The 18,026-nt window shown below is 45.4% G+C and overlaps 1 protein-coding gene and 1 pseudogene across 3 annotated transcripts in view; both read left to right on the top strand.

Moving 5' to 3' along the window:
- FLNB (filamin B) overlaps positions 1 to 18,026 on the top strand; it is a 128,917-nt gene that overhangs the window by 21,990 nt on the left and 88,901 nt on the right. The window lies entirely within an intron of this gene.
- Positions 10,204 to 13,222, top strand: LOC308568077 (RNA-binding protein 8A pseudogene; annotated as a pseudogene). Its single transcript has 2 exons — positions 10,204 to 10,213; positions 12,743 to 13,222. The product of its transcript is annotated as an RNA-binding protein 8A pseudogene (transcript).

The following is an 18,026-nucleotide window of genomic DNA, read 5'->3' as shown; positions in this document are numbered from 1 at the left end:
AGGCACACCCGGTTCTTATTCGGACTCTGCTCTTCATCAGCGCTGTTTTGGGGCCTCAGTTTCCTCATCTGTAAACTTTGAGCCTTGATCCAGAATCAGAGATAGCAGAGAGCTGACGTGGTAGTTGTGATGTTCTTTCCCACTGAGCATGGTGCTCCAGGCAGCTGTTTGGTTCTTGAGATGAAAGCACTTAGGGTCTTGATGAAACTGTTATTTATAACGGTTTGATTTTTACCCTGCAAAGAGCCTGCAAAGCGCGTTACGTCCAGCGGGCTGCTGGTGCTGGCTTCAGGGTTCACATCAGCCGCACTGAACCCCTTAGTGCGGATGGTGCTTCTCTCCCTCACACCCCGTGCTCTGGCCTTGATCTCCCTCTGCTTGACCGCTCCGTTTTCCTGGAGTTCAGGAGCCAATTTACATGCCTCTTCCCATGTAGAAGCCCTCTTCAGAGCCCCCATATAGAATTAGTCATTTCTTCTCTTGTGTTCTCACAACACTGGACACACAAATTATAATGCTCATACAGTGGCCATGATACTGTTCCGACCATAGGCCTCTTAGAGCAGCCTCTAAGCCCCTTTGGCTTTCTTATGTCACTATCATGATTTCTGCCTACTGAAAGTGCCAGTATTATTTTCGGAATATTTTTTCTTTACATCTACTCATTTTATATTTCTTTATTTCAAAAGGAAATTATAGAACAGGATCGTCAATAGAAAACTACTATCACTTGTCATAAAGAATAGGTAACCACCCTGGCTGGTGTGGCTCAGTTGGCCGAGCATTGTCCCATGCACCCAGAGGTCGCCTGTTTGACTCCGGGTCAGGGCACATTGCCCGATTGCTGGATCAAGCCCCACTGGGGGGCGTACAGGAGGCAGCCAATCGATGTTTCTCTCTCTCCTTTCCTCTCTCTAAAAATCAATAAAAAATCTTAAAAAAAAAAGAGAAGAGGTAACGATAAAAATAAAATCAGTGAAAACAACAGTGGTAATAAATTCTTTAGACTATTGTTGAAGACTCTGAGCTCGATGCCTGCAGAGAATCAGAATCTGATGTTCTGTGAACCACCCGATTCCAGCAGTTATAACCTCAGTCAGCTGCTTTATCTGTCCTGCCCCTTCTTGGGAAAGGCTGTGCCCTTAGCAGGAACCCAGCACCTGAAAGAAACACATCTCTGTAGATGTTGTTGAACAGTTTGATACTGTAATACCAGCAGCCCATGTAAATGCCTTTGTTTATTGCTGAAAGTAAGAATTTAATGAGGATGAGCAGAACTCATGGAATGGAAAATCAGACACGTGTGACTTTGGTTGGTTCACTGCCTGTGACTGGTAGGAAGGACTCATTTCTTTGCTTTGCTGGATTAGGATTTGATAGGTGAAAACACTGTATAGAAAGTGATTCTGCCCTTGAGCAAATTCTCATAAAAAATGGTCTCTTAGGTCTTTGTTCTTTGCCATCTAGGGGAAGGCCCGATGTTGCAGACATCCTATTTCACAGATGGGAAAACTGATGCCCAGAGGTTATCAGATGATCTGGGAGTAGACTGAATGGGGTGAAACTAGGTTCCCACCCCTTGTTTTCCTAGTTAGGGCATTTCCTACCAGACTTCAGTTCTACTGCAGTTCAAGTTGCTGAGTGACAAAAACCACAGTGACTAGACTGAACAGAACTAGCCTTCTTGGGCTTTGAAAATGGGAACTTATTGGGGGTTCTTTTCTTCGCAAAGGATTCAGTAATGTTCTGATTTGCTCTTAGAAGGATGTCAGTAACTTTATTGCCTACTCTGTTTTTTGTACCAGAATGGAACCCTTCCTTTTTTGGTTGGTGGAGAGTTTCAGGGTTTGGCCTCAGTTGTTTAACACCAGTACCTGCTCCCAGCAAGGAGGTGAAATCTCATGTTGTGAGGAAATATGCAGAAGCAAGCTAGATCCTTGGGGTGCTGGGGCAGCAAATCCCCTGTACTGTGCTGAAGCATCTGACCTCTTCAGCTCTCCTGCAGGATTAGTGTTTGTTGAATTGATAGTACAGCCTACCCCAGGAAGCAAAAGCAAACAGTACTGTCACTGAAACTGCAGGGGAGTGTGACTAAACAGTTACATTCTACCCCATGAAACTGGCTTCTGGCCAGCAACCTGGTGGCTGTTTACATCCCACTCTCATGGAGCCAGTGCCCTTCTTGTTAAGGTGGGTGGACAGCCTCCTAGCCTATGCCTGCCAGACCTGACTTTTTTGGGGGATGGGGTGGTTAGATCTGAGGATGTGGTTTATTTATTTATTTGTTCATTTTTAAGATTTTTTAATTGATTTTTAGAAGAGAGGAAGGGAGAGGAAGAGAAACAGCAATGTGAGAGTGGAACATTGATTGGCTGCCTCCTGCACCCCCCTACCAGAGATCAAGCCCACAACTGGGGCCTGTGCCCTGACCTGGAATCGAGCCATGACCTCTTGGTTCCTGGGTCGGCACTCAACCACTTAGCCGTGCCAGCCCGGCAAGGCCATGGTTTTTTAAAAATATATTCCACCCTCCATCCCATTCATATATGAGAACTGACTATATCTGATGTTTTTTCTCTTTAAATCTTTCCCTAAATCTTTATTTATTTATTTTAGATCACAAAATTAACACATACTTTTTTTTTAAGTTTGATTGTTGTAGAAACTTAATTAGACTATTATTTGAGTGCTAACCATAGTGATTAGCATGAACCAGGCAGCTTTTTATGCCTCATCTCAGTTAATCCTCACACAAGGTCTGAGGAATGGTGTTAATCCCCATTTTACAGATGAGAAAATCATGGCTCCATGTAAGATCACCCAGCTAGTAAGCAAGTGGCTGAGCCTAGCTAACACCGATCTGGAGGAATTCTGGAGACCAGAGCTCTTTGTGGTGACAGAAGAATTGAACTTGATTCAGAATCATTTTACTTACAATGCAGTGAAGAAAAGCCATAGGGTTATTCTCATTTATAAAACAAGAAGACACGTGAGCAGGGATCTCCAAAGATGAGTTGTCAGGTGTGGGCATCTATCTTAGGCAGCGGAGTGCCCCTGGGCTGCTAGGTTAGTCTCGGAGCCAAAGGACAGTTGTGAGGCTAGGGCCGCAGGTCTCTGCGGGGTTGTGGCCAGGCTGGGAGGGCTCCTAGCTTTTCTTGAACAACCCTCCCCCACAAACTCACACCACCAGTGGGGCAAGCCCATGAGCTCTGATCCAACCTCGTCATTTCTTAGGTTCCAAATAATAGGTAACTTATCCACTCTCTTTGCTTTGGTATCTTAGGCAGTTAACTGCTGGAAAACGGACATACCTGTGTTGGTTATGTGCCTTGAGCTAAACAGCTTTAACTACAGCCTTGGATCTGCAGACCCTTGATGTAGCAAGCTGAGATTCAAGCAGGTGTGTGGTTGTGCAGGTCATCTGGGCTGTGCTTTTCAAACCTACCTCACAAATTCTTGTTTGACTTGTCTTTGTGGACTCCCCTTAAGAGCCTGCAGTCTGTCTTGACTGTGGCTGGCTGGGTGGTCCAGCCATACAACTTAGTTGTCAAGCAGTTCCCTTAAGGGGCTCATCACAGCTGGATTACCCTGAGTGTCCTCATTGCTTGCTTTTTAGAGAGTTCTGAGACTCATTAGAGAGGTTAGAGATTTTAGCATTCTTCAGATTCTTTTTGTGGCCAGTTTGGCAAACCATTTCATTTCTTGTTTCCCAATTGACCCCATTCTTCCCCTTGCCCTTCAAGGGACTGTCTTAGGTGCAGGCCAATTTTGTATTCTTGGCAAGGCTGCCTGTGTTTGGTTTGTGTGGGTTTTCTGCAGCCTAGGTTGAACAAGTCTTCTAGAATTCCGAACAATTCCTGATTCATACCAGTCTGGTTTTCCAAATTGGCCTGGAAACCAGCTGTAGTAAACTTGGCCTCCCCATTCATACTGGGTAAACCTCAGACTCGCCTTAGCTCTGTTTGATTAGTTTTTGTTGTTGGTTGTTCACATTTTAGGAGCTTCAGGGTCTATAGATGTACCCCCTTTCATCCCAGGCCACAAAGCAGTCCTCAGATTCTCACCCAGTTGGCAATTCTGTGCAGGGAATGTTTATGGCAGCAGCCTGATGATGTGAGGAAATTAATCTCAGGAGGCCATGGATAGGACCATGTCCTGCTGTTGACCAAGGTCGTAAGACTTCTCTTCAATTCTCCTGATGGGACTGGGTAGGAATTGGGAAACTTCACAGACTTTTGTTTGTAATGTTAGGTAATTTTGGTGATTTATTAGGCACCATGCTTTTGAGTAAAAGTCAGAGGAACTCACTTTATCTAACTTAAATGAAAAATTTGTTTTTTGTTAGGATGGTTTTATCTAGATTTTTTTTAATGGCAAGTGGTAGAAACTCATTTGAAACTACTTAAAAACAAAAGAAAGGACACTGGCCCAGTAACTGAGAAGTCCCATAGTAGAGCCACCCCCAAGTGTGGCTGGGTCCCGAGACTCAAGTGGGTCATCAGGGTTTGATCTTTCTTTTCATCTCTACTGTGCCCTTTTGGGCTCCACATGGTGACAGAATGGCTCGTGCCTCTCTGGCCCTTTAGGCCTCCCAGGTGCAGGTTCAGGCAGAAGAGAGAGACCAAGCGAGAGTGGCAAGAGCAAAAATCTTTCCAGTTGCTTGCGTGCAAGGTCCAGGGTTCGCTGATTAGGCCCCCTTGAATCATGTACCTAGCTCCGAACCAACCACTGTGCTTAGGGGAGCCTGTCTCAGCACCCCTTCCCCATGGTACTGGTTGGGCATCAGAAACAACCAGTGATTCCTACAAAGAACCCAACCAATGATCCTTACCATGGGTTCACAGTCCTACAGGGGCTCAGGAAGACTTGGGACCAGGAATCAGAAAGCCTCTGGTTCCTGTTTCCCTGGCATCTGTCTTGTTCCCCTCTCCCTGTAGATGGGCCTGCCTAGCACCGCACACAACACAGCTGCCCCATGGCCCCTGGCTGTTTATAGTTCACTCAGTCCAGCCATATGCCGGGACCTCAAGGGAGAAAGTGATTCAGTTCCCATTGGAGGTTCCACCCCAATCCAGTCAGCTATGGAGGCTGAGGCCGGGCCCTTTAAGACAAATTTGGGGGGTGCAGCTTGTTCTTGGAGAAGTGATGTAGGTTGATGACCCAGAAGGGACAAATGGGTGCTTCTCCTTATCTGGTTGAGAAGCCTTCTGTTGATAATAAATAGTACCTAGGGCCTCTCTCCCACGCTAGGAAAATGTTGGGTAACGTTCCAGCCCAGCTACGTGGTCGCCTGCTTCCTGCTTGGAAGCGAGGCCCGGATTAGCACCTTGGGACCTCTTGAGCTCTCTTCTGCTCCCTTCCTGCAGAAGAGATGGCACCGTCCAAGAGCCATGAATGGGAATTTCCTCCTTCCAGGCCCAAGTCAGCATAACTCGGGATGGCTGCAACTGGAAAAACTGAATCAAAGAGTGCGCTTAGGCCAAGGATTTCCCCAAACGCTAATCAGCACTGATTATTTCCAGCATGTTGCCTTTGGCTCTGCAGAGAGTTTTGTCCACTGTGGCCGCAGTGTCTGGCTCCTGCTGCCCAAAAGATGAGAAATAAGTTTGTAGAGATGAGGTCGGGTGAAGGGCTGTGTCCCTTTGCCATCCTGAGCTTTGCTAGGTGTGAAAACTCTACACTAGGTTCATAGGTCATTGGCTGGCCTTTCCTCCAGCATGAACATTTGGGGTTGAAATTGGGGGGATCATAATATTGCTTGCCCAAAGGAAATCCCGAAAGTGTGCTGGGGAAAACGTCTCTAAAAATCCTTGCTCATTGTTAAAAATGACCTTTCCCACAGTCTTTTTTATGTCTTTTGAGCTGAGTCAAAATGCTGAGTATGAGTAGAAATGTCATGTTATCAAACCCCAAGATCACTAAAGGAAGGAACAATATTGTGTAAACCTGAAACTTGATCTTGGATGAACCAAATGAAGTTTTATCAGTAAGTTAAGGGAAGTTCATTAACTGTGCTGCTTACAATAGTGGTAAAAGACTTACAGTTGGTTCTCATAGAACGTCTTGGAGAAAATGGAAATGCATCCTGGTCCAGCTGGCCGGGCATGGCTCAGCTGTTGAGCATCCAGGTGATTGGGGTTCGATTCCCGGTCAGGGCATATGACCGGGTTGTGGGCTCGATCCCCAGTTGGGGGCGTGCAGGAGACAGCTGATCAATGACTCGCTCATCATTAATGTTTCTATCTCTCTCTCCCCCTCTCCTTCCCTCTCTCTGAAATCAATAAAGATATATTAAAAAAAAAAAAGAAGTGTATCCTGGTCTAGCCCTGAGTTTACAGTCTGGAAAATAAAAGCTGAGAGAGGGACAGGATATGCTCAAGGTCACACCTGCAGTAACGGTGGCTGGACTGGAACCTAGGCCTCCTGGGTCCCAGGCCTTGGAGACGGGTTGTTTTAGTCCTGCCTGTAACTGCCTTCTGCTGGGAAGAATAAAACAGGCCTGGTAGCCTGGAGGAATGTATGGAATTTTCTAAAAAACAGCTTTACTGAGATATAGTTCACACACTGTAAAATTCACCCCTTTAAACTACACTTTTTAGTATGTTCACAGAGTTGTGCAACTATCACCACTATATAATTTTAGAACATTTTAATTCTCTCGAAGAAACGCTGTTGAACTCATTAGCAGTCGCTCCCCATTCTCCCCTCCCCCACACCCTGGCAACTGCCAGTTTCCTTCTGTCTCTATGGATTTGCTGCTTCTGGACCTTCATGTCGTGGAATCAGACAACATGTGGCCTGTTGCGACTGACTTCTTTCACTTCGCAGAATGTTTTTAAGGTTCCCCATGTTGGATCCTTACTTCATTCCTTTTTTTGGCCCAATGATGGAATGTATAGGGCTTGAATTTGAAAATAAAGCTGGGAAGTTTTCAGATTGAGTTTTCCTTTGCCTGGTAAGCTTTTTCCTGGAAAGTCAGTCCCTACATGTGAAGATGAGATGGGAGACTTTCTCAGCCTCCCTGTACCTAAGCAGTTGCTACTTTTCTTAAATGTTTTGACGCCTGAGAGAAAAGTTGGTTTCTGGAAGAAAGTGTGTTCTTTCTTGTATTGCCAAGAAAATGAATACATGCTAATTAACACAAATGCTCGAGAGCCAGAGTTGTAGTAAACTTTTTTCTTACATTCATTTTTCTAATGCTTGGCTTATTTAAAAAATTTAATTTTAGCAATAATGTATTTTTTTCCCCTTCCCAAATTCACTGGAAACTTTCAGTCCTACAGATAGTATGAAAGAATAGTATAGACACTCCCATGTAACCTTCCCTAGAGTCTCCATTTGTTAATGGGGCCTGAGAATGCATTTCTAACAGGCTTCCAGGGAATGCCAGTGCTGCCCATCTGCAACTATGGTGTAGAATGTCCCATATTCTAGATTTATCTGTTTCTTCATGATTAAATTCAAGCTAAACATTTTTGGCAAGTTCACCTCCAAAGGTCAGGAGTGCCTCCAACTGCAGCACATCAGGAAGTATGTCATGTCAATTTGTCCAGCCATTAGTGATGCTGAGTGCTATCTCTTGGTTCAGGTGGTGCTTGCCATTTGAACATACTTATACTAAAAATCTATTCACTGTTTACCTGAAATTCAAATTGAACTCTTCAGTATAAGTATATTCCAAATATGGCAGGCAGTTCTCCCATTTACAAGTCGTTGAAGGTGACATATTTACACTAAACATTCATTGTTTATGTAACTTCATATTTAACTGGATGGTCTGTATTTTATTTGCAAAATCTGGCAACCCCAGGTCCCATTTGCTTGCTCAGAGATGCCCAGGCTTTCATGTTTGCTGTGGGTGGTATTTGCAGCCTCGGGAGTGTCCTAGGAGAACTAGTGGCATCTCATCCTGCTTCAGCTTTGGGTGCTGGGGTCGGGGCCAGCTTAGTAATTAGCTAAACCTGACCTCACCCACGTGGAATGTGCTCTTGCTAGGTATTAGTGAGAGGTTAAACCTCTCCGGAGCCATTGTCAGAAGCCTGTCAGTGATGTCATCAGCTGGAAAAGCCAGCTCCCAGGCGTCAGGAAAAAGCTAGAAAGCCAAGGCTCCGGTTTTGGTAATAAATGGAAATGGAGTTTCACAGGTGGGGTGTGGAGGAATTTATTACAACAGGAAGCCTGATGGAGCCTCCCGCCTGCATGAGCCCCCAGCCAGGCTTCTGCGCCTGATGAACAACCAGAAGCTTCTAATGCGGCGTGTGGTTACTCTGCTGGCCCAGTGCCCTGGAAAAATTGGCCTGCTCTCCACAAACACTCCAGGAGCTGCAATGGGGGTGTCAGGACTGTTTTGCAGCTCTGAGTGGGGCCCTTAAATTGGGGAGGAAGGGAGGCTCATGTGCAAATTTTTCATTAGGCTGCTCAGAGTGGTTCTAGAAAATGCGTACTTGGTACCAGCTGGGCCCTCGCTGTCTCTCATCTCATCCTCTGCTGCAGGAGGGCCCGTTGTGCAGAGGGCGTGAGAGTCCTCTGGATTTAGACACGCGCAAAACCCTCTTTACCTTGTGAGTTGGAAGAAATAGAGGGAGCTTTTAAATTTTTTTTATTTTTAAAGGGTAATTTGATGCACACAAGTGGGCTGTCAGACCAGAAGGGGGACCTGACTTAAGTCAAGTGTTGAGTGTGGTAACTAGAGCCATTTAAATTTATTTGAAATCTACCATAAAACATTCTGGAAAAAGATGGGTTCCAGGCCTGGGGGTTCTGATCCTGGGCTGGGTTTTGTAGCTCAAGCCTCTGTTTTGGCATCTGTAAAATAGGATAATGTTTGTGCCTATGGCTTGTGAAATAATGCAGCCAAGATGCTTGGATACATGAGTTGTTACTCTGTGGGTGGCTGATATCGACTGAGCTTTTGAATATGCCTGACCATTCATCTCTCTGACCCCTCTGTAAAATGGGTGTGCCATGGGTGGCCCCAAGAACCAAGGGCAAGGCCTCTCCAATGAATGACTGGCTTGCCCCCCCATCTCTGCAGCACCTTCCCCTCTGTGTGAGATTTCATTATTAATGGATATACTTTAAAAAAGAAAAATTGAAACAGCTCTCAGGAGGACCCTTCCAGCCTTCTGCTCACCATTGCAGCATATTTATCCCAAGGGATGACACCAGCACCTTTTTCTTAGAATGTGTTTTCTTTCCTTTGAGAAAAGTGGCCCACCGTTTCTGTGAGAAAGGAGGCTTGACGCAGAAGCCGAGGGCGCAGCCGAGGTCCTGGGTACACTTGCTTCCTTTCTCTTTTCTTATTCACCTCTCTTGGGGTCTGCTTCAGACCCATTTGCAGTTGAAGAAAGGTGGCCTCTTGGGTGACAATTTTGGTGATCAAATTCATGTGAGGTCTGGTTGCCAGCAGTGGTTCTGAACCCTGGCTGCACCTTAGAACCAAATGGAAAACCTGAAAAATTACCTATACTCTGGCCTGACCCCTAAGAAATGCTCATTTTGTTTTCTTTTGGGAAGGGATAGTGCTTTTTGTTTGTTTTTTTTAAAGGCTTTCCAGATGGTTCCAGTGTGTAGCCAGGGTTGAGACTCAGGTGGTTTCTGTGAGCAACAGCAGTGCTGAGGCTCGAGAAGAATGTTGGACAAGCGAGGCCTGAGGTGGGTCCAAGGTCGCAGCATTAACAGCTGAGTAGCCCTGACCTGTACGGATGGGGTCGTGGGGAGAGGCTCGCTTTCACTCACACCTGGAATATAATCGGAATTGATTGTAATGGAGTATTTTATAACTTGGGAAAATTGATGATGATTAGGAAAAAACACTTCATATATATATCAGTACCAACATATGAGGTGACTGGGATTCCTTCCAATTAAGAACTTCCAACAGGGCAGCCATCGTTCAAAGCCATTCTTTGTAACTAGGTTTAAAATAGCCCGGCCCACTCTTTTGCATTCCCTCCCAGGTGGCCATCTCCCTTCCTCTCTCCCTTGGAGGCGAGGGTGGATTTGATGTTAACAATGGCCCAGTCACTTGGCACCCAGCCTGGTGAGTAAGACAGCTGAGTAAGAGGGGAAACAATGCCTTGGGTCAGAAAAACCAGGATAAATGAATGGCCAGATTTCTTATCTGTTCGGAGAATCCCCAGAAGCTGCAAAAGCTGCAGTTTACAGACTGTTGAGCGTGGTGTGGCCTTGACGTTTACGGGGATGGCGCACGGTCAGCGCAGCAGACCACAGCTTCGTAGTGCTTGGCTGGAGCATGCTCTCTATGTGCACTGACCCGCGCCGGTGACTCCAGTGCCGGGTGATCAGTGTCAGAGGATGGGGAGCACAGCTGTGTGTCAAGGTCATGCTCATCTGCCCTGAGTCAGACCATGCAAAAGGCTGGTGCTGGAATCCCACAGTCGCCCTGGTGTTTCTATACTCCCCCCCGCCAAGTCTAGAGCGTATGCCTCCTCTATTCCTTGTGTTCATGGGCACTTGTATCCATCAGGAAGCTGCTGTTTATCTCTCGGTACTTTGCTAAGAGCACTCCATTCCTGCCAGCTGTACACATTGTCAGCCCATTTTACAAATGAGGAAAACCAAGGCTTCGGGCGGGTGAGGTCTTAAGGTGGTGGAATGGGATGTTAACCCAAGTGGCCGGGTTCCCTCGGTACTGTAGATCTGAAATCCATCTGAGCTTTAGACTTTCTACCTTAATCTAGTCTCCAGCCCTTTAAAAAACAACAACAGGTTTTAGATAAATCTGTTAATTTTAGAAAGAGGTTTTTAAAGACAACTTGTATTAGGTACTCGGCTATAATTCAAGTGTGTTTGTTTTATAAATTTAGTGCACTTATTAATTTTAAAGGCCCTGCTCTAGGGACACGGCCTTATCTTTAAATATCTTGGCGTGAAGAAGAAAAGGCAGAGAATGTGTACACAGCTCGCTCTGGCATGTTTTATAGGATAAGGCTCCTTACAGTGCCTCCTGGAGAGGCGTGAAGAGCGGCACATTTCATCTGGGGTGGCAGGGAAGGCTGTGGCAGAGGTGGGGTTGGTGAACAGGTGCAGTTTAAAGTGACAGATTCAGGAGACAAAGGATGTTCTGGGCTGGGAACTGCTCGAGCAAAGGGCCCAGACTGGGAAGTACAGGAATATGAGAGCGCCTGGGACCACCCACTGACCTGCCTAGGTGCTTAGCCCTTGGTGAGGTTGGGATCATCCGTTGCGATGTTGGCTGGGTTGTGTAGAACCTCAAAAGGGGGATGTCAAAGAGCTTCAATTTGACTGTGCTATCCACTAGCCACATGTGGCTAGTTAAGTTTAAATTAATTAAAATTAAATAAAAAAATGATAATTTAGCACCTCAGTCACACTAACCACATTTGGAGGGCTCAATAGCTATGTGTGGCTTATGGCTGCTGTATTGGACAGTGTACATAGAAAACATTTCAATCATCCACAGAAAGTTCTGTTGAACAGTGGTACTGTTACACGGTGGTGCTGTAGTCCAAACTATGGCCTGTTGGCCAAAACGGGCCCTGTTTTTGTAAATAAAGTTTTATTGGAACACAGGCCATACCCATTCATTTGCATAGTGCCTATGGCCACTTTCTCACTAAGGTGGTATATTGGAACAGTTGCTATAGAAACTGTATGGCCCTCAAAGCGCAAAATATTTACCATCTCGCCCTTTACAGAAAGTTTGCCAACCCCTGCTATAGATCATAAGGAGCAATAGAAGGTGCTGAAGCTGGGAGTAAGAAATGATTGCATTTATGGCCTGAGGGGATAACAGGTGGTGGTGGTAGATGGGCCAGATAGGTGGGGGTACCCATTTTCAGTGACTTCCCAGGGTCCCCATGAAAGGTGACTGAGGCTTGCCTCAGCAGGGATAGTCCTACTAATCTGTGGTCCACTGAACAAAGCCAGTCCATCACTGAAGTCTTTTCACTTCTTGGTTCTACAAATTATGAATTGGAGCCAGAGTTCTTTGCTCAGTGTGTTTTGGACCCCTTTTGGCTCTCTGAAAAATGAATGCACACTTGTGAAACAGTTTTCCCTTGTTCACATAATTTGATATTCTAGTTGCCCACATCAGGATGACTTCCCCTCTTTCTACCGTCTTAAATGGAGGTCCAAATAATATATGTGGTGTTACCAAGGAATCCAGTTATATTGAAATACAATGATCAGAAATAAATGTTTGGGCCCTGGCCGGTGTGGCTCAGTGGTTGGAGTGCTGGCCTGCACACTTGAGGGTTGTGGGTTTAATTCCTGGTCAGGGGCATATACTTGGGTTGCAGGTTTCATCCCCGGTTCTGGTCAGGTTGTGTTCGGGAGGCAACCAATCTATGTGTCTCTCTTACATAGATGTTTCTCTCTCTCTCCCCTCTCCTCCCTCCCTCCATTCTGCTTTCTCTAAAAAATTCAATGGAAAAAATATCCTTGGGTAAGGATTAACAGCAACAAAAAAATAAATTTTGGGGACATAATAATAAATGTACATTAGTATTAAAATGTTTAATAGCAAGATCTAGCAGTAAGTCTAATAACTATCATAATTTTGATGTAGTGATGATCACAGTATGGCCAACACTGTAATGTGATGGGAAAGGATCTGATTTTTTTCGCTGACAAAATCACAGGAGCTGCTAATAATACACCTGTGTTTTATGGTCTCTATTCGTAATGGAAAGATATGCTACATTTTATTTAGGGGTTACTACGAACAAAGATTTAACTTTTTTTGACAACTGAGGCAAGATTGCGGCCGTGCTGCATCTTCATGAGGCCAGGGGCGAGGATTTTGCATAGATGTGGATGAAGACAGAGCATCCACAAACTGAAAGAAAATTAAAAAAAAGGAAGGCCATGGCTCCGAGGGATTTCAAACGTGGGTGTGTGAGGATTATGACAGCGTGGAGCAGGACGGAGATGAACCTGGACCACAACCCCCTGCCAAAGGCTAGATTCTCTTTATCATTGGAGTCCATGAAAAGCTACCCAAGAAGACATCCAGGAAAAACTCGCAGAGTATGAGGAAATAAAAAACATCCACCTCAACCTGGACAGGTATACAGGATACCTGGAGGGCTATACTCTAGTTGAATACGAAACATATAAGGACGCCCAGGCTGCTATGGAGGGACCCAATGGCCAGGACTGATGGGACAACCGATCAGTGTGGACCAGTGTTTTGTTGGGGGGTCCACCCAAGGGCAAGAGGAGAGGTAGCTGAAGGTGCAGCAGGGGTCCACATCGGAGGCATCAATGACAGCTTCTCTGTTGTCCAGGTGTTCTCTCCAGAGATTCCATTTGACCATGCTGCCTTGGACAAATAGGGCCAGGGTAGAACTCATTGTTTATATTTATATAGTCTCTTATTGCTTAGTCTTTTGTTTTGTTTGTTTGTCTTTTAGTTATGAATAAATGTCCCATTTTTGTTTTCTTAAGATTTAACTTTTCTTATGCAAGTTCATAGACCCCCCCCAATCCCAACACACACACACACACACACACACACACACACACACACACACACCCCCTTCCCTTGCAGGAGTCCCTGACTTAGCCCATCAGTCATAGGAAGATGTGGGGCAGTCGAGGATGGTGGCTTGGGTTGCTAAATGCCCTAGACATTTAGCTTAATAGTTGATCTTGTGGTAAGTTCCACTCTGTCTACTTTGTGAGATACTCTTTACAGTTATCCTAAAGCGTGATGCCAACGGGAAAGGGGATGTGTCAGAAGAGGCTGAGTCTTGAAGAATGGCTAAGAAAAAGCCAGAGTGAAAGGCAGAGAGGAGGGCATTCTTCGTAGAGGGAGCAGCTTGCGCTTGGACCTGGAGGCTTGTGCACTTGGGTTTTCTACCAGCAGCAGGACACAGGGAGGGCATGTAGAGGCATGGGGCAAGGGCAAGCTGGAGAGACAGGCTGAGGTCCGCTGTGAGGGGCTTTGTGACCCTGCCAAGTGTGGCAGAATTTTGTCCAGAATGCTGGAATGTTTTAAGGCCTTAGGCCCTGAAACATATCAAATACAATAAAACACACCTACCTCGTACACTTTAAAAAAAGGTGTGTTTGTGTGTATTGCTGTAAAGTAATTTGAAAGTTATTTTTAAAAAATAGTTTTGCGCTATGTTTTATTATTTGGCCATGACTGTTTTACAATTGACTGATGTCTCAGCAGTCATAATGCACACTTGGGAATTCTTGGGATGTGAGAAAACTAACCTGCAACTCATTTTCAAGTGTAACACAGTTTTTGTGAATACTGAATTTAAGCAATTAGTGCAAGGTATATAATTTTAAATTCAGGCATTTAATAAAACATTTATTAACTTCAATTTCTTTCAGTTTTCTTATGTTTTGGGACCAATCCCCCCATCTGCCCCTAACCAGCTTTCAAATTGTTTTGTTGGTCCCTGAGAAGGAGCTGTGCCTGAGGGATCTGGGCCCACCCTGCTGTGGCCAGTGGGAAGACTTTTGACATGTGGGCTTAGATGGAGTGGTCAGTAAAGGGAGCCTGACATTAATTGATGACTGCTGGGCTGGGGATCAATTTAGAGGTGACCAGCCAGGACTGGGGGGGGGGAGGATTTAGGGGGAGAGGGTGGTCAAGGATTGGTCCAATTGGGTTTGATAGTTGGTTGAGTGGTGGGTGCTTGTTTGGTAGGTTTGTTGATTAGCGGTTGTCTCGTTAGGTTGACTGGTTGACTGTTTATTAGCAGGTTTATTGATGGTGGGTGGTTGTTGGTTGGGCAGTAGATAGCAGTCACCCCCCCCCCCCCCCCTTCTGCTGTGTGACAAGCATCATACTAGATACTAGGATCACAATGATGCTAAAGATAGAGCCCGGGCCCTGTCCCTAGGACACTTACAGTACAGGTGACTAAATCTCAGATTTGGATCCGGGACTACACTGAGGTTTGGAGAGTGGGGTTAGTCAGCGTTCTAGCTGTGTGGTTCATTGCTGTTGTCGTTATGCTGATGAGTATTTTATCCTTAAGTAGCACTAGGATTGCTACTTGCATGTGTTTCAGTTATAGAATAGAAATCTTACTAACTTTTCCCAAGTTGTCCCCCAACCCCTCATAGGAAGTTAAGAGCTAAGTGTCAATTAAGTGAAGGTTCTGGAGGCATCCCCTGCTCACGTAATTTTATATTCCAATTACCCACATCAGGATGACTTCCCCTCTTTGTGCCATCTTAAGTGGTGGTCCAAATTACCGCTTCCATCTCTAAGTCTTCCCACTTGGCAGTACCTTGTCTGGGGATGAAGATTTTGTCATTGGAAGCTCTAAAGCAGACCCAGAAAGGAGGGGGCTGGTTTTGGCCTGTATTCTTCTAAGTCATTGCCTGTGTTTAGGAATTATAGTTTGCACTGGAACAATAGGAAGCTTCTTAGTGTGGTTTGTGAGTTGATGGTCTCCAGAATTTCATAAACACGTGATTAGGGGTGTGCTTCCCTTAATTAGGAACGATGTTTTGAGAGCCTGCTTTTATAGTTTTTTTATCTGCAAAACTCGTTGATTCCCAGTAGCAAGGTTTTAGTTTCTTAGTCACTGCCACTGAAACAGTTGTAGATTACAGCAAGCCGCAGTGATTTATTTCCCATCCTCCTTCGGCGCCTTTGGCCGGTCTCCCTTCCCCCCATACTTGCTTGTTTTGAAAAAACATAATCTACCCTGGCTGGTTTGGCTCAGTGGTGAGAGCGTCAGCCCAAGGGCTGACGGGTCCCGGGTTCGATTCTGGCCAAGGGCAGGTACTTTGGTTGCAGGCTTAGCCCCGGGGCCATGTAGGAGGCAAACAATCCATGTGTCTCTCTCACATTGGTGTTCCTCTCCCTCTCCCTCTCTCTCTTTCTTTCTCTCTCTCTCTGAAAAGCGATTGAAAAAATATCCTTAGGGTGAGGCTTAAAACAAACAAACAAACAAACAAACAAATGTAATCCCCATCCTATGGGAGTGTTTAGGAGAAGGGCAATTTAAGGGAGAATTATCCAAAGTATCTTCTGGAGAATATTAGTGTCCTTTGAGATAGTACTAAAAAAAAGTTCCGTAGTCTACAATAAAGTTGGAAAATGCTGTGTGGCACCCTAGGGCTCTCTTGGAGATTACCAATGTACATTTGCATATTAAAGGCTCTGAGAAGCCCTGCACAGTTTAAAATTGTTGAACTCCATATCTCTCCAGCTTGTTTCACCACAGCAACCCTGTAGTCTTGGGAAACCAGCTAACATCTAGTACAGTCTTCTCTAAGATGTGGCACTTAAGGTGTTATGACCTACATTTAAAAATTGTAAGTTATATATTTTCACGTGTGTGTGTGCATGTACGTGTGTGTGCATGTACGTGTGTGTATTTGATGCACTAGCTGATCTCTCTCTCTCTCTCTCTCTCTCTCTCTCTCTCTCTCTCTATATATATATATATATATATATATATATATAATTCCAGCTTTCCAGCTTTAATCCCAGGTCCGTGATGGGCTGGTTTTTGTGGCTGTTAGCAGATGGAATGCTCGTCTGTGTTTATAGAAAAAAATCAGTCTTAGGAAAAAAGAAAAAGTGAGTTGATTTAAGGAAGTGGCCCAAGTGGCAGGAGAATAGGGCCAGGTTTGAGAGTGTGCTTCTCAGAGCCAAGTTTAGGTAGAGCTGATGGTCTTGCTGGGCCAGCAAGCAGCTCCTGACTCAAGCACAGGACTCGTTAGACAGAACTGGCAATGAAGACATTGTTGTGTGCAGAACCGGCAGCAGCTGTGGTGGGGTGATGGATATTTAGCCTGTGTCGCTTGCTTGCCCTGCACTTGGGCCGTGTGCCTCAGGAATGTTAGAATGTGTTCCCATTTTAGCAGCAGAGCTGACCTGCTATGGGCTTGTTCTGTTTATCTTACTGTCACGGCCGTTTATCGTGGGACAGAGTTCAGGGGCACAGTGATAAATCTCTTTTAGGAGGATGATGTAAGCCTCAGCATTTATTTCCTCCTTGGCTTTGGCCAGTTTGGAAAGCCTTTGTATTTGTAATGCCATTATGTCTGTGTATGGGACTCTTCCTTTGCAGCCCCATCCTGGTGTCCAGGCTGAATGTCAACAGCAGGTTCTAGAGTAGGTGGCCTAAATTCAAATCCCAACTTCACCACTTATGAGCTATATGACTTTGGGCTTAGTTTATCTGCTTCTCTGTTTTTTAATCTGGGAAGTGGGGCTGACAGTGGTACCTTGCAAGGCAGCTGTGAGAATTCGTCGTGTATCACTGAGAGGCTGGGCCTGTGTATCATGGGAAGAGCACTCTCGGGGCTGGGGAAGGGGTAAGAAGGGATCAGGAAGGTGGGTGGCTGATTGTTTTGTTGGTGGTGGTGGTGGTCAGTTGGCTTGAAAAACATGCCCAAAAGCAATGAGAGGACTCCATCTTCTTTTAGTGTAATCTTCCACGCACGTCTTCCACTCTGTGGCAAGTGGTTTGAAATTGCAGAGGCCACCTCCTGAGGCAGGGAGACTGCTTGTCCAGGATGGTGCATCTGGCTGAGCAATGGGAGGGCATTTAGATGCCACTGTGTGAAAGCTGAGCAAAGGAGACCCCAGAAGGACAGCCACACAAATCCGAAAAGCCTCCCTACATTTGTTGACAAGTAGCATCGCACATCGTAAAAATCATATGGTGTGAAAAGATGGGAGACCCGCTCCCCACCCCCATTCCCTGCTCCTCTGCCCAGAAGCAAGTACACTGTGTCAGCAACCGGTTTCTTGTCTCTTTGAGAGATTGTCAATGCATCTATGAGCCCAAGTATGTAATTCCTCCAACCACCACTTCACTCAAATGCAAACTTCCCATACATGTTGCTTTCATCATTTCATAAAACCCGTCAGTTTTCCCACATCGGGCCTCAAGAGCCTGACGAGCGATTCCGTTCAAATGAAGAGTTCCTTAACATATACATTATTATGTTTCTTTCTTTCTGGGGGTGTGTGTCAAAATTTGTTTTAAAAGTAATGTATGCAGTGTAAGTTAAAAAAAATTTTGGCTCTGGCCAGGCTGCTCAGTTGG

Source organism: Miniopterus schreibersii (assembly GCF_964146895.1).
Source record: "Miniopterus schreibersii genome assembly, chromosome: 15".
Classification (NCBI taxonomy): Eukaryota; Metazoa; Chordata; class Mammalia; order Chiroptera; family Miniopteridae; genus Miniopterus; species Miniopterus schreibersii.
Note: the sequence above shows the minus strand (reverse complement) of the source record. Positions and strands in the feature narration are given on the sequence as shown.